This window comes from Urocitellus parryii, chromosome 4 (genome assembly GCF_045843805.1).
Source record: "Urocitellus parryii isolate mUroPar1 chromosome 4, mUroPar1.hap1, whole genome shotgun sequence".
NCBI lineage: Eukaryota > Metazoa > Chordata > Mammalia > Rodentia > Sciuridae > Urocitellus > Urocitellus parryii.
In genome coordinates, this window is record NC_135534.1 from 3,950,028 (window position 1) to 3,962,563 (window position 12,536).

At 62.9% G+C, this 12,536-nt stretch overlaps 1 protein-coding gene across 3 annotated transcripts in view; it reads left to right on the plus strand.

Annotated features, from left to right (window-relative positions):
* The window catches only part of Shank2 (SH3 and multiple ankyrin repeat domains 2), a 198,270-nt gene that overhangs the window by 18,325 nt on the left and 167,409 nt on the right, over positions 1-12,536 (plus strand). The window lies entirely within an intron of this gene.

The window sequence follows — 12,536 nt, forward strand, 5'->3', positions numbered from 1 at the left end:
TCCTCCTCGTCCCTGGTCTCCTTGCTGTTATTGACTGGTGTCCCCTCTGTCCACGCGTCTGTTTAGTTTTTCCATTGGGTCCCTGCTTAGGGGCACGAGTGCAGGTGTCTGTCTGACGGGGTCCCTGGTTGTGTCCCGGGGCCCGGGGTTGGCTGCTTGGTCGGTGTTTATTTTTTTTTATTTTTATTTTTATTTATTTATTTTTTTTTTGAGAGAGAGAGAGAGAGAGAGAGAGAGAATTTTTAATATTTATTTTTTAGTTCTCGGCGGACACAACATCTTTGTTGGTATGTGGTGCTGAGGATTGAACCCGGGTTGCACGCATGCCAGGCGAGCGCGCTACCGCTTGAGCCACATCCCCAGCCCCTTGGTCGGTGTTTATTGTGGGTGGGGACAGGGCAGCACACAGGGCATTTCGTCCAGCAGGAAGTTGGCCTCACCAGAAGCCCTCTCCACGCTCCCTTGTGCCGGCCCTGCCCCGACCTCCCGGCTCGCCGTCCTGCCCTGGCTGCCAAGGCCCTTCCGCGTCCCCTCGCAGGGCCCAGTGGATGCTTCCCCCTGTGCCGGGCCCACTCTGGCCCACGCCCACTCTGGCCCACGGGGCTGCAGGCTTCGCTCTGTGCTGAGCCCCGAGGAGGCTGCTCAGTGCACACCCAAGACCAGGTTGTGGGGGTCAGGGCAAGACACGGCCTTAGAAGAGAGAGCAGGAGCATGCTCTGCTGGGAGGGTGGCCAGGGGTTGGTGGCCAGCAGGCAGCAGCCGCAGGTTTTGCTGGACACATTGATGGACATGCTGAGCCCTAGAGCCAGCTGCACCTCCTGGCCAGTGCGGTCCTCCCCTGGTCCTCCCCTGCCCCACCTCTTACCCCTGCTCTGTCCCACCCCCCAGCGGGCTCACAGCCTGTCTGTCCTTGAGGACCTCGGCCACCCTGGGCCACCCTTCTGTGCTTTTCCTGGAAAGACGCTGGTGTGCCGCTGGGTGTCGCTGGCTGTGCCACCCCTGGGCGGGCAGCCCTGGAGGGTCACGCAGAGGGGTCCTGGGCCTCCCACTCTCACCACCCTCTGGAGATTACTGGCCTCTGGCGAGTGGGCAGGAAAGGGCAAGGGACTGCCACCTCCCCAGTCACTGCTGGGCCTTCCCACAACCTGGAACTGGACTCTCTGGGTGGCCCTGTCCCCAGGTGGGAGCCTGTGGCGGTTCCTGGCCTGGTGGGGTGGAGCCTGGGGCTGGTGCTCATCCCGAGCCGGGGCCCGGGGTTGGCTGCTTGGTCGGTGTGTACTGTGGGGTGGGGACAGGGCAGCACACAGGCTGGCACACCAGGGCAGGACTTGTCCTTAAGGGAGCAGCATTCTCTGCCTGGCAGAGGCTGGCTCCAGGACCCCTCACGCTGTCCCAGCTGGCCACTTGGGGAGGCAGATCATCGGATCCCGACTGGCGGTGGGCGGTGGTGGAGGTGCCTTGCGGGTTCCCACCACCCATGTCCCACGTGCCCCAGCCTGGGCACCTTGCCGGGGCTTGAGAGCCAGACAGGTGGGCACACGTCCTCGCTGCACTTAGGGGCCAGGCCCCACTCCCTGCCTGGCACGGAGTCCTCCCTTGCTGCCGCCTCCCCGGCCACCACCAGCCAGCTCCCTGCACCGAGCAGGGGGCAGTCCTCGCCGGCCCGTCTGCCCAGCGTGGCGCTCCTGGGCAGCCCGTGCTCGCCCCTGAGGCCAGTGATTGAGGGTCGGGGTTTGTGTCTCGTGGCACCTCCTGGACCCTCCTGGTCTTTCCCTAGGAGGACGGGACATCAGGGGGCCACCCAGACAGTCCAGGTCCAGGCGACCCGATCAGCAGCTGCAATTCCACTGGCAACCTGGGTGCCCTGGTGCCCTCAGGTGCCAGTGCCGGGTAGGACCCGAGCAGCCTGGGGTGGGGAGGTGACATGGCAGCACCTGGACGGGCGGCCGTCCAGGGTGGAGGCCTCCGTCCCATAGCAGGCCTGGCCCCGGGTGGGTGAGGGCAGCAGCGCAGCGCCCACAGGAGCTGGAGTCTGAGCTGGACGCGAGGCGGGCGGGAGGCCTGCCGGCGGCTCGGGTACTGCTGGCCCCGACTGCTGAGCCTGTGAACTGTCACTGTCTTTTGGTGACTTAGTGTGACTGCATACAGGTAGGAGCACACTGTGCAGAGGCTCTGTGTGCCTCCAGCTGCCGGGGGGTGCCGTGTCCCCACCCAGGTGTGGCCAACCATGTTCCACACCCTCCTGGGCAGCTCCCTGGACCCCGCCTGGAGGTCACCAGATGGCACCCCACAGCTGTACATGTGGGCCTGACTTCTTCCACTCAGCCCAGTGCCGGGTTCTCGGGCCCCCGGTCGCGGGCCCCAGTAGTCTGCTTGTTCACTGCCAAGTCCCGCAGCGTGTGCGTTGGCCCTCCTGGTAATGGACACTGACGTTTAGCTCATGTCAAGCAAAGCTGAGAATGATTTTGTGCACGTCTTTCTGTGGACAAAGGGATTCACCTCTCTAGGTGCACAGTGGCTGGGGCAGAGCATGCTCAACCTCACAGGACACTGCCACACGGTCCTCCAAGCCACTATGCCGCCTGGTGCATGGTCGGGCTGCAGGAGCTCCGGCTGCTTCGCCTGTCACCCACCATGGGCACATCAGTCTCTAACATCAGCCATTCTGATGGTGGGAAGTGGCATCTTACTGTGGGTGTCACATGCATTTTCTGATGACCATTGTCGCTGAGCGTTGTGTGCAGCTGGTTTGCCACAGTGTGACTTCATCTGGGCCGTCTGGGGAGTGCCTGTCCACCTGTGACTGGAGTGTTCTCTGTCTCGTCCTGGTCTGTAGTCCTCTTGTTCATCCTTTTCGTCTCAGTCCTTTGTCAGAGACAAGCTGCTGGTACCTTCCCGTCCACGGTTCACCTTTTGGTTTCTTAATGTGTCCTTTAATGAGTGGAAGTTTGGAGTTTTAAAGTCCAGTTTTTCCAACTCTTTTCCTTCCTGGTCAGTGCTTTGGGTGGCTTTTTTTGACATGGGAAGTTGGCAGACCCTACAGATAGCCCAAAGGTGGTACAGGGTCCCCTTCCACATTCCCACCTGGCTGCGTCCTTCCACGAGGCTGGCCTGTGCAGGCCCTGGGGAGCGCTGCCCTCCGTGCAGACCGCCGCGGGGCTTTGTACGTGGAACCCTGAACCGGGGTGAGTGAGTGGGCACCAGGAGCCCGTGAGGACGTGGCCGGGCAGGGCCTCTGCCCGAGGCAGGACAGCTGCATTCTTCCCGCCTGGTGACAGTGGCCAGCAGCTGGGCACCATCTGTAAAGTGCGCGAGGCCCTGCGTGGCGAGTGGGTCGAATTCCGCAGGGTCTGCTGGGTTCTGCGGACAGCGGGAGGTGAGGGCCCGCCTGCCCGGCTGCTCCGATTTCCTGGGAAGCAGGTGTTTGTGACACCTGGTGGGTCTCAGGGCTCCCTGCGCATTGTCCCTTCTGACCGTGTGGCATTGCAGCCCTGTCTTGGCAGTGGAGGACGCCCGCGGGGGACACCGTGCTGCGCGGTGACTTTTTCGTCACTGCTGACGCTGTGTTCAGCCCTGTGTGGGTCTGGGCAGCCTCCCTCGCAGAGTGGCTAGCCTCTGATCTTATGTCCACCTGCCACCGCGGGTGGGTGGAGAGAGACCGGGTCCGTTCCTGGGTCAGCTGCCTGAGTTTGTCCCCCGGCACGGTGGTTCGGCAGCCCTGGGGGATTCCCTGGTCTGAAACCTAAAGGCCCGAGATGACCTGTTCAGGGGCCCAGGAAGAGCCTGACCGTAGATTCCACTTTTTCCATGCCTGAGAGAGAGCAGTGCCCTGTGTAAAACACCCGTCTCTGCACACGGCAACCCGTGGGTTGGCAGCCAGGAGCAGCATGTGACCCTGGCGCTGTGCCATCGAGGGTACCCCCCGGAAGGCGGAGCTCCAGAGCTGCTAGCTAGTGCTGTGCCTGGGTTCCTCCCGGGCCCCTGAGCGCCGGCTCCTCAGACAGGACGCACTTGCTCTCTGGGTTGGCACGTGCCTTCCTCCACCAGGGGTGGTCCTGGTGCGATTCAGGTAGCACACGTCCGCTGCTGTAACAAGTAGGCCCGCAGCTGCACGTTTCTTCCTGCCTGGTCACCACCCGCGTGGCGTCTCCTGGACGGCTTTGCTCCACATGCTGCTGGGGCCCAGGCCCTTCCACCACGGGGCCTGCCCTCTCATGGGCCTAGGATCCCCGGCCTCTGGCCGGCAGAGTATGAGGGCCCCGGCCCACTTGTGTGAGGCATAGCGGGACGCACGTCCCCGTGATGTTCTTGTGAAGGACCTGTTGTGTGGCCTGGGAGTTATAGGTACTGGCCACGTGGCCCCTGGCTGGGCTCTCGGGCAGGGGCTAGTGCTGCAGCCCGAGGCGAAGCTCCCTGCCGAGGGACACCACCATCATGTCACCCTCTCCACCATCAGGGCCTGCCCAGAAGGCCCGATACCTTACTGGCAGAAGCCCTCTGCATTGGTCAAGGGATCCTGATGCTGGCCTGTCTAGCTGCGTCGTGGCAGTGCCCAGGAAGAACGGGGTGCTGTGGCCAGCAAGGAGGGGAAATTATGGCCATGCCCGCTGGCCACCAAGGCTCGGGCTGCCTCCCTCTCCCGAGGCATCGTGTCCTCTTCTGTAATCAAGGAGGATGGTCAGGTGACCGTCCACACTCCGTCCTAAGAACTCGGCAAACTGAACTGAAATCGGGGCGTCCCCAGGGATGGACCTTGAAAAAGGAACTCAGGGAGACCTCCAAGTCCCCACTTGGGTCTGGCCATGAGTGCGACGTTTCAGTGCTGCGTCTCGTGTGTAAGCGGAAACCAGGGCCAGGGCTCCCTGCTGACCCCGAGAAGATGGCAAGGTCCCAGACCAGGGACACTGGGTGTCCACTGCCTCGCTCCACTGCCAGGTTCCCTGTGAGGACCACCTGGCGCCTGTGGCCACTAGGTGAGGGGGAGGGGAGGTTCCTAGAGCCACGAGTGGTGGTGGAGATGTCCGCGGTCATTCTGGGGTGGTGCCTGTGGTCACGATGCTGCTGCTGCTGCTGGGGATGGGTGGGAATTCTGCAGGTGGAGGGGATGGTGATGATGACAGTGAGGATAGTGGTGGGGGAGGTCATGGTCATGTGGTGGTGATGGAGGTCATGGCGATGGTGGTGATGGTGATGATGGTAGTGGTGATGGTGGTGGTGATGGTGTTGGAGGTCAAGGTGATGGTGGTAATGGTGGTAGTGTTGGTAGTGATGGTGGTAATGGTGGTGGTGTTGGTAGTGATGGTGGTGGTGATGGTGGTGATGGTGAGGGTGATATTATGGTGGGTGGTTATGGTGATGGTGATGGTGGTGATCATGATGGTGATAGTGATGATGCTGATGGTGGTAGTGTTGGTAATGTGATCGTGATGCTGATGGTGGTGGTGTTGGTAATGTGATGGTGATGATGATGGTGGTGGTGTTGGTAATGTGATGGTGATGATGATGGTGGTGGGGGTGATGATGGTGATGATGTGGTGATGGTGGTGATGGTGATGGTAGTAGTGGTGGGAGTGATAGTGGGGATAGTGATGGTGATGTGATGGTGATGGTGATGATGGTGGTGATGGGAGTGATGGTGGTGATGGTGGTGGTGATGGTGATGGTGATGGTAGTGGTGATGGTGATGGTGGTGGTGATGGTGGTGATGGTGATGGTGGTGATCATGATGGTGATAATGATGATGATGGTGGTGGTGTTGGTAATGTAATGGTGATGATGATGGTGGTGGGGGTGATGATGGTTATGATGGTGGTGATGGTGGTAGTGATGGTGGTGATGGTGATGGTGGTAGTGATGGTGGTGATGGTGATGGTGATGGTGATGGTGGTGGTGATGGTGATGGTGGTGATCATGATGGTGATAGTGATGGTGGTGATGGTGGTGATGATGGTGATGGTGATGATGGTGGTGGTGGTGGTGATGGTGTGATCATGATGGTGATAGTGATGGTGGTGATGGTGATGGTAGTGATGGTGATGGTGGTGATGGTGATGATGGTGGTGATGGTGATAGTGATGGTGGTGATGGTGGTGGTGGTGATGGTGATGATGGTGATGGTGATGGTGGTGATGGTGGTGGTGATGGTGGTGAAGATGGTGGTGGTGTGGTGGTGATGTTGGTGATGGTGATCATGATGGTGATAGTGATAGTGGTGATGGTGATGGTAGTGATGGTGATGGTGGTGATGGTGATGATGGTGATGATGGTGGTGATGTGATGGTGGTGATGGTGATGTGATGGTGGTAATGGTGATGGTGATGGTGGTGATGGTGATGGTGATGGAGGTGAAGATGGTGGTGGTGTGGTGATGATGAGGGTGATCGTGCTGGTGATGGAGATCATGGTCAGGTGGTAGTGATGATGGTAATGTCGATGCTGGTCATGGTGACCAGGGTTTAAAGGACATGACAGAGGAATGATGCCAATCAAGTATGACACCCCAGCGTGATGACCCCTGCCACTCTGGCTGTGGGCCAAGTGGTCTCACGTCCCCTGCCCCGCCTTCCCTCGCTCAGCCCCCTGGGGCCGTCTTGGTGCTCGCGGCTCACCTGTGCACCCCCTCCACCAGGTCCGGTCTCTGCCCGTCTTTCCTGGGGCAGTGATCTGCTTCTTGTTGGCTGTGGTCACTGTCTGCGTGCTCCGGAGGGGTGCCTGTGTCAGTGAGGCACGTCTTCAGACCTCTGTCCCCTGCCGTGGCTGGCCTTCCCTGGGACCCACACTGTCCCAGGCAGGCTCCTGTCTGCAAAGCCTTTCATGGCTGGAGAGGCAGGGGTGGGCGCTGCGGCCCCCCACGGGCAGCAGGGCCATCTCTGCTGGGTCCACTGCCTCTTCTCACAGAGCCTAACATGAGCCCTGTGTCTGCTGGGGAGCGGGCAGTTGGAAGTGAAGTGCTCCCTCCAGAAATGACTTACAGGAGTGACCGTGGACGGAGGACCTGGGGACGGCTGAGCCAGCTCCCCTCCTCTGGCCCTGCCTGGGTTCGACAGCCAGGTCTCCCAGGGTTGGGGGCTGCCTGGCTGGAGGACTCCGTGTGCTGGGAGGGTATCGTGGGGTTCCGGGGGCTCATGCACACACCAGGTCTGTCTTGCCACGTGGTGACAGTGACCCCAGGCCCCACTGACCCAGCCATCCTGCGCCAGGCCTTCTCAGGAGCTCCTGTGGCCCCAGAGCAGCCCCACTAGCTGAGCATCATCATTACTGTTTTGCACAAAAGGAAACAGGGACCCGGAGAATTGGATGCCTTGGGCACATGTCTGGGCCCCACGGGCCCCAGGGCTGCCGACCACGGACCTGCCTGCGCCTGGCTGCCGTCTGCGGAACCACAGAACCTTGGAGAGGGCGGGCACTGGAGAACCCCTCCGCGGTTCAGCCTGTCCTGCCCAGCGACTCGTGGGTCACTTCCTAGAGGAGCAGTGAGGAGGGGGAGAGCCCGCTGTGGGAGGCTGAAGCTCTGTTGACACGTGCCCTGCCAGGGGAAGCAGCTCAGGACTGAGTGCAGGGTCGTGACAGCACTCCCGGACACGGAGATCCCTCAGCCGCTCGCGGTTCCCGGATCATGACCACACCCTCGGTCAGGGGCTCAGGCCCGGGCCTCTCAGAGGGGGAATCCTGGGCTTGTGGCCGTTGAGGGTCCAACACCAGCTGGTGCCGAGCCGGCGCTGAGGCTGGACCTGCAGCTGCTCTGCCTCCCTGCCCCTTCCAACTCGGGGGCTGCCCCGGTCCTCCGCGCTCTCTCTGTCGGAGGTAAAAAGCCCCAGAGCTTCCTCCCACCCCAGCTCACATAAAGAATCTTTGATTCGTAAATTCACGTAACTGGAAAGTCTAGGGTTGTCCGGCCTCCGGCAGAGCTAGGTCCAGGTGCTCCAGTGGCGACCCCGGGGAATTTCTTCCCATCTCTGGGCACCGATCCCCCCCCCCGATGGCTTTATCCTCTGTTCAGTGCACCCCTAGGTGTCCCCTGGCAGCTCCAGGCCTCATGTCCTCAGGGTGCAAGCCCAGTAGAAAGAGAAGAGCTTGGCCGACTCCTAGCCCAGCAGAGGCCCTGGGCTTAGCCCTAGTGCCTGGTGGGTCAGGCCCGAGCCCAGCCTGGGCCACTCGCTGTGGGTGGGGACACATAGGAATATGCTGGCCAGACCTGGGTCAGTCCCAGGGAGGGCAGCCTGCCAGGAGGTAGGTGCTGTGACCAGCAGGACCTCTCTGTGCCTTAGCCACCGTGATCCCTTCTGCAGGGAGAAGGGGCGTCTAGGCTCGTTGAAGGTCAGAGAGGACATGGCCGTGACCCCCTTTCCCCCCAGTGGGTGCCTTCCCAGGGAGACAGAAGGGGCAGGAACTGTACCCCTCCCCAGGGGCTCTGGCTGGAGCCTCAGGGCCAGGAGGCCATCAGCCCTCCAGGGGACCCCCTGTCAGTCCCCGTGCAGGCCGCCCTCTGCAAGGCGCCACCGCGGCTTGGCCGTTCTTCCAAAATAGAAGGGCTCTGTTGTCTTCAGAGCATTCGGAATTCAGCAAATGGCTCTATCGCTCAACTGTGACCTAAAATATTAATAAGCAGCAAAACCAGCCGCCCAGGGAGTCACCAGCTCTTCCCCACGGGACGGGACAAACATGGGCGGCCCTCCCCGCCTGCCGCCGCCTGGCAACCGGCCGCTGCCAGCTCCGCCCCTTCTTCCTTGACACCGTTTATTCAGATGCCGCGCTGCAGGGGGGTGCGTGTGCCTCTCCACAGCTGCTGGGGTTTAAATGCTGGTTTCCATGCCTGGGTTTTCCCCAAAATAGAACCCTGCCGGGTCTGTGCCGAGAGGTCCCCGCAGGCCCCGTCTTTGGCTTTGCCTGGGACCCCTCCCCGCCCCCTCCCAGCGGCCGGGTGGCCTACTCTGGGTTACCATGGCAACCTGGCGATGCTGGGCACCAGCCCTGCCCTTCTCCCGCCATATGACGCGGTGTCTGCAGGGGGCAGGGCACGGCAGGGCCACTCTCGCTGGCTCGGGGACAGGCCTGCTGCCTCGCCCGGGCAGGAGAGCCGCGTGCGGCAGCTGGGTGGCCGTAGCACAGTGCCCTGCACAGAGGGGTCCCCCTTGAGCGGCCAGCGTTTCTTCCCCCTCTGGAGGACGGAGGTGCTGCGGGGGGGCTGGGCGGTGGTTCCGGGAGGCCCTCCTCCTGCCCCTCTGGGTGCTCCCTCCGCCCCCCTCTGGGCACACACCCCTTGCCTGTGGCCTCACCAGTCCCCATATTTAAGGTCATGCCCTTGTGACCTCGTTTAATCCAGTGGCCTCCTGAAGGACCACTGGGAACAGGGCCTTGGCGTAGGAGTCGGGGACACAGTTCGGTCCGTGGCGGAGCTGAGGAGGTCCCGTGTGGCACTGCTTCACATGTGGTGACACTGAGATGGCTTCCCTCCCCACAGCACCCAGTGCTCTCCGCCCGCCGTGGGCTGTTGCGTGGTCTGAGTTGAGGGCAGTGACTGTCCCCTCTGAGCCAAGACTGTCCTCTCCAGCCCACTAGCCTCTGGAAGCCACCTTGGCTCAGCTCCAGGCTCACTTTGTCCCGGGGAACACTGAGGTCCCCTCCACAGGAAGGCGGACACCAGGGTCCACGTCTCTGGCCTCAGGCCCCGGGCTCAGGTGCCACAGCCCCCACCACCTCCTGGCTGCGTGACCAGCAGCCCTCACCTGCTGTGACCATTAGGGCTGGCTTCCCTCTGCCCCGAGGCCGCGCGTCTGCAGTGGACCCTGGAGTCTGAGTCGTAAGCAGCTTTCCCGGTGCGTTTGCCGAGTCGGGTGCAGGCTCCTCTGTTCACAGTGCAGTCGGGGACCACAGGGAGGACCTGGCCAACGAGGTGTGCTGACCAAGGCTGCTGCCCTCTGAGAGCATGGCCCAGGAGGGGCAGCCTGCCCACAGGTGTCACCAGGGACAGGCCCAGAGAAAACGCATGGGCGGGCGGGGCGGGGGGGAAGCAGGGGGAGGGTGAGCGCATGGCTAGAAGGGGTGGGGGGGACTGTGCAGGTGACTTGGTGGGCGCAGTGGGCCTGGCGTCACCTCTGCCATCTCAAACCCTGCCACGTGGCCGTGAGGTGTCCTTCAAGCTGTAGAGTCTGAGCCGCCAGCCAGGCAGGGCGCGTGCCGATGCTCTGGGACAGGCTGTCCGTGTCCCCAGTGACTCTCATCACGGTGACCAGAAGACCTGACAGACTGCCCGGAGGAGGAAGGGTGCACTCTGGCCCACATCTGGGGTCCAGCCCGGGGCCGGCCGACCCCGCAGCTCTGAGCCTAGGTCAGGCCGACCATCGAGGAGGAAGGGCGTGGGCGGAGGCAGCAGGACGGGGCTCCGGGAAGCAGAGAGAGGGAGGCCACGCCACCCACCAGGGGCAAAGCAGAGACCCAAGGGCCCGCCCAGTGGCCAGTCCTCCAGCCACGCCCCTCCTGCCCACAGGTGCCGTGGGCGAGTCCACGTCAGCGGTCAACCCACTGGTTGTTGGAGCTCCCATGACGCAGTGCTCGCCTTGTGTCACACCTGGGCTTTTGGGGACACCCCGTGAACCACGGCGCTCGTCCTCCTGGGGTGGCAGGGTGGAGGTGGTGGCTCCCTGGGCCAGCCCCGGGGCTCCGTGGCCTCCTGTCCCACGCCCTCTGATCCAGCCTGCAGGCCTCGCCCCGTGTGGGGAAGGTGGCACCGTCCTCCTGATCGCGTGTGGACGCTGGAGTGTCCTGGGAGGCCGCCCATCGTGCCCTGGACACGCAGGTGGCCCTGCCGTGTGCCCTCTGTCAGACAGCAGTCGGCGAGGACAGGCTGAGGGCCTTGGCTGGGCACCCGCTGGGGGACACGAGCCAGGGACAGGGGCCCTGTGGCTGGGCGAAGGCGGGAGCCGGCCCCCTCCCGAGCGGGGCTCACGTTGGCAGCGGAGCCGTCACGTGGGGCTCGGCGACTGAATGGAGCCTTGTTTGGGGCTCTTCTGAAACAGGCGGTGACAGCAGATTTAGGGACTATGAATAAACATTGGCTTCAGGGCCGCGCCGGGGAGTGGGCCCCGCGTCGAGGAGCAGGCTGAGGCGATGGGGAGGCCCGCTACCTCCAGACTGTGGTGCGGGCACCCGGGAGAGAGCCGTCCGCGCCCTCAGTCCAGCCAGGGTCTGCGGGTGCGGGAACCTGGCTCCCCACCAGGGAGGCTCCTGGCACCGCCGCAGATGCGTCCTGCCGTTCCCTTGCGACTTTGCCCCACGGCTCTCAGAAGCTTAGTGGCTCGTCCAGTCGGGCAGTAGGACTGATTTTTGATGGTCACCCTCTGTCCAGTCTGATGGGTTCTGAGTGCTGAAGGACACGGGCTGTGACACCACCTTGTGGTCATCTTCATCAGGACATAATCATGCCCACAGCAAAGATCCGCCCCTCGGGGACCACGCCGCGGTGGCTTCCGGAGGACCCGCAGGTTGCGTCAACGTCACCACCGCGTCGTTCCACACGGGCCCCACCCCCGCCCTGCGGTCCTCCTCGTGGGCTCCCTGTCCTGGACACTCTGTGACGGGGTCTGGGGTGTGGACTTGTGAGTGGCTGTGCCCACAGAGGGTCGTGCCCATGCAGCAGCTGTCTGGACTCCACTCTGTCCTGCCAGGTCCTGTTCCGTGTGGACCGCACCTTATCCGTCCGTCCGTCAGTCACTAGGTGCTGGTGGCTGCTGGGGACATTCCTGTACTTGTTTTGTTGAACCCCGTGTGTCCTCTGGCTTATGCCAAGGGTGGGGCTGCCAGGTCCCAGGGCCTGTGCCAGGCCCCTGGAGCACTGCGGGCAGGTCCCCACAGGGCACGAGGGCGTGACTCCTCCCAGCCGGGCAGGGCTCGATTCCGCCTCGCGCGTGGGCACGGGTGGTGGTCTCAGGGCACCTGCTGGGACTAACCAGGTGGCACCTCTTCACGTGCCCATGGGCCCCTCCTGTCTCTTCTTGGGAAAAAGAGTCACTTTATGAAGTGACGCGTTATTCTGCAGGGAGCATCTGGTCCTCCCTGCTCTGGCTCTGAGGTGGACCCTGGGAGGCCTCGGTCAGGAGGGCATGTCCCTGCAGGGCACTGCCCGTCTCTCTCCTGGCCAGCTGCGAGGCGAGTGGCTTTGCACCGCGAAAGACACCATGTCATGGAAAGATGTCCTTCCAAAATCGCCCCCGGGCCACCACCGTCCTCACCCCGGCTCTTGGCACACCGAGGTTGTCTCTGGGCTTTGCTGTGAGGGGCCTCCTGGCGTCAGGCTGCCTGTCACCTGCGTAGGACATGCGTCCTGTGAGCCGCTGGCCAGGGGCTGCCCAGTGCAGACTCCTCTCTCCACAGGAGCACCGAGCCGTCCCCAGGTCTGGGCGCCTCTCCCCGCCCCCCGGGGGCCCAGCACTCGGCACCTGGTGAAGACAGAGCCCCTTGCAGCCCCTGGCCCTGCGGGGTGGTCACAGGCAGCCGGCACGGGCTGGACGGGCTGGACCTGGCTGGGCACCAGGCTCTCC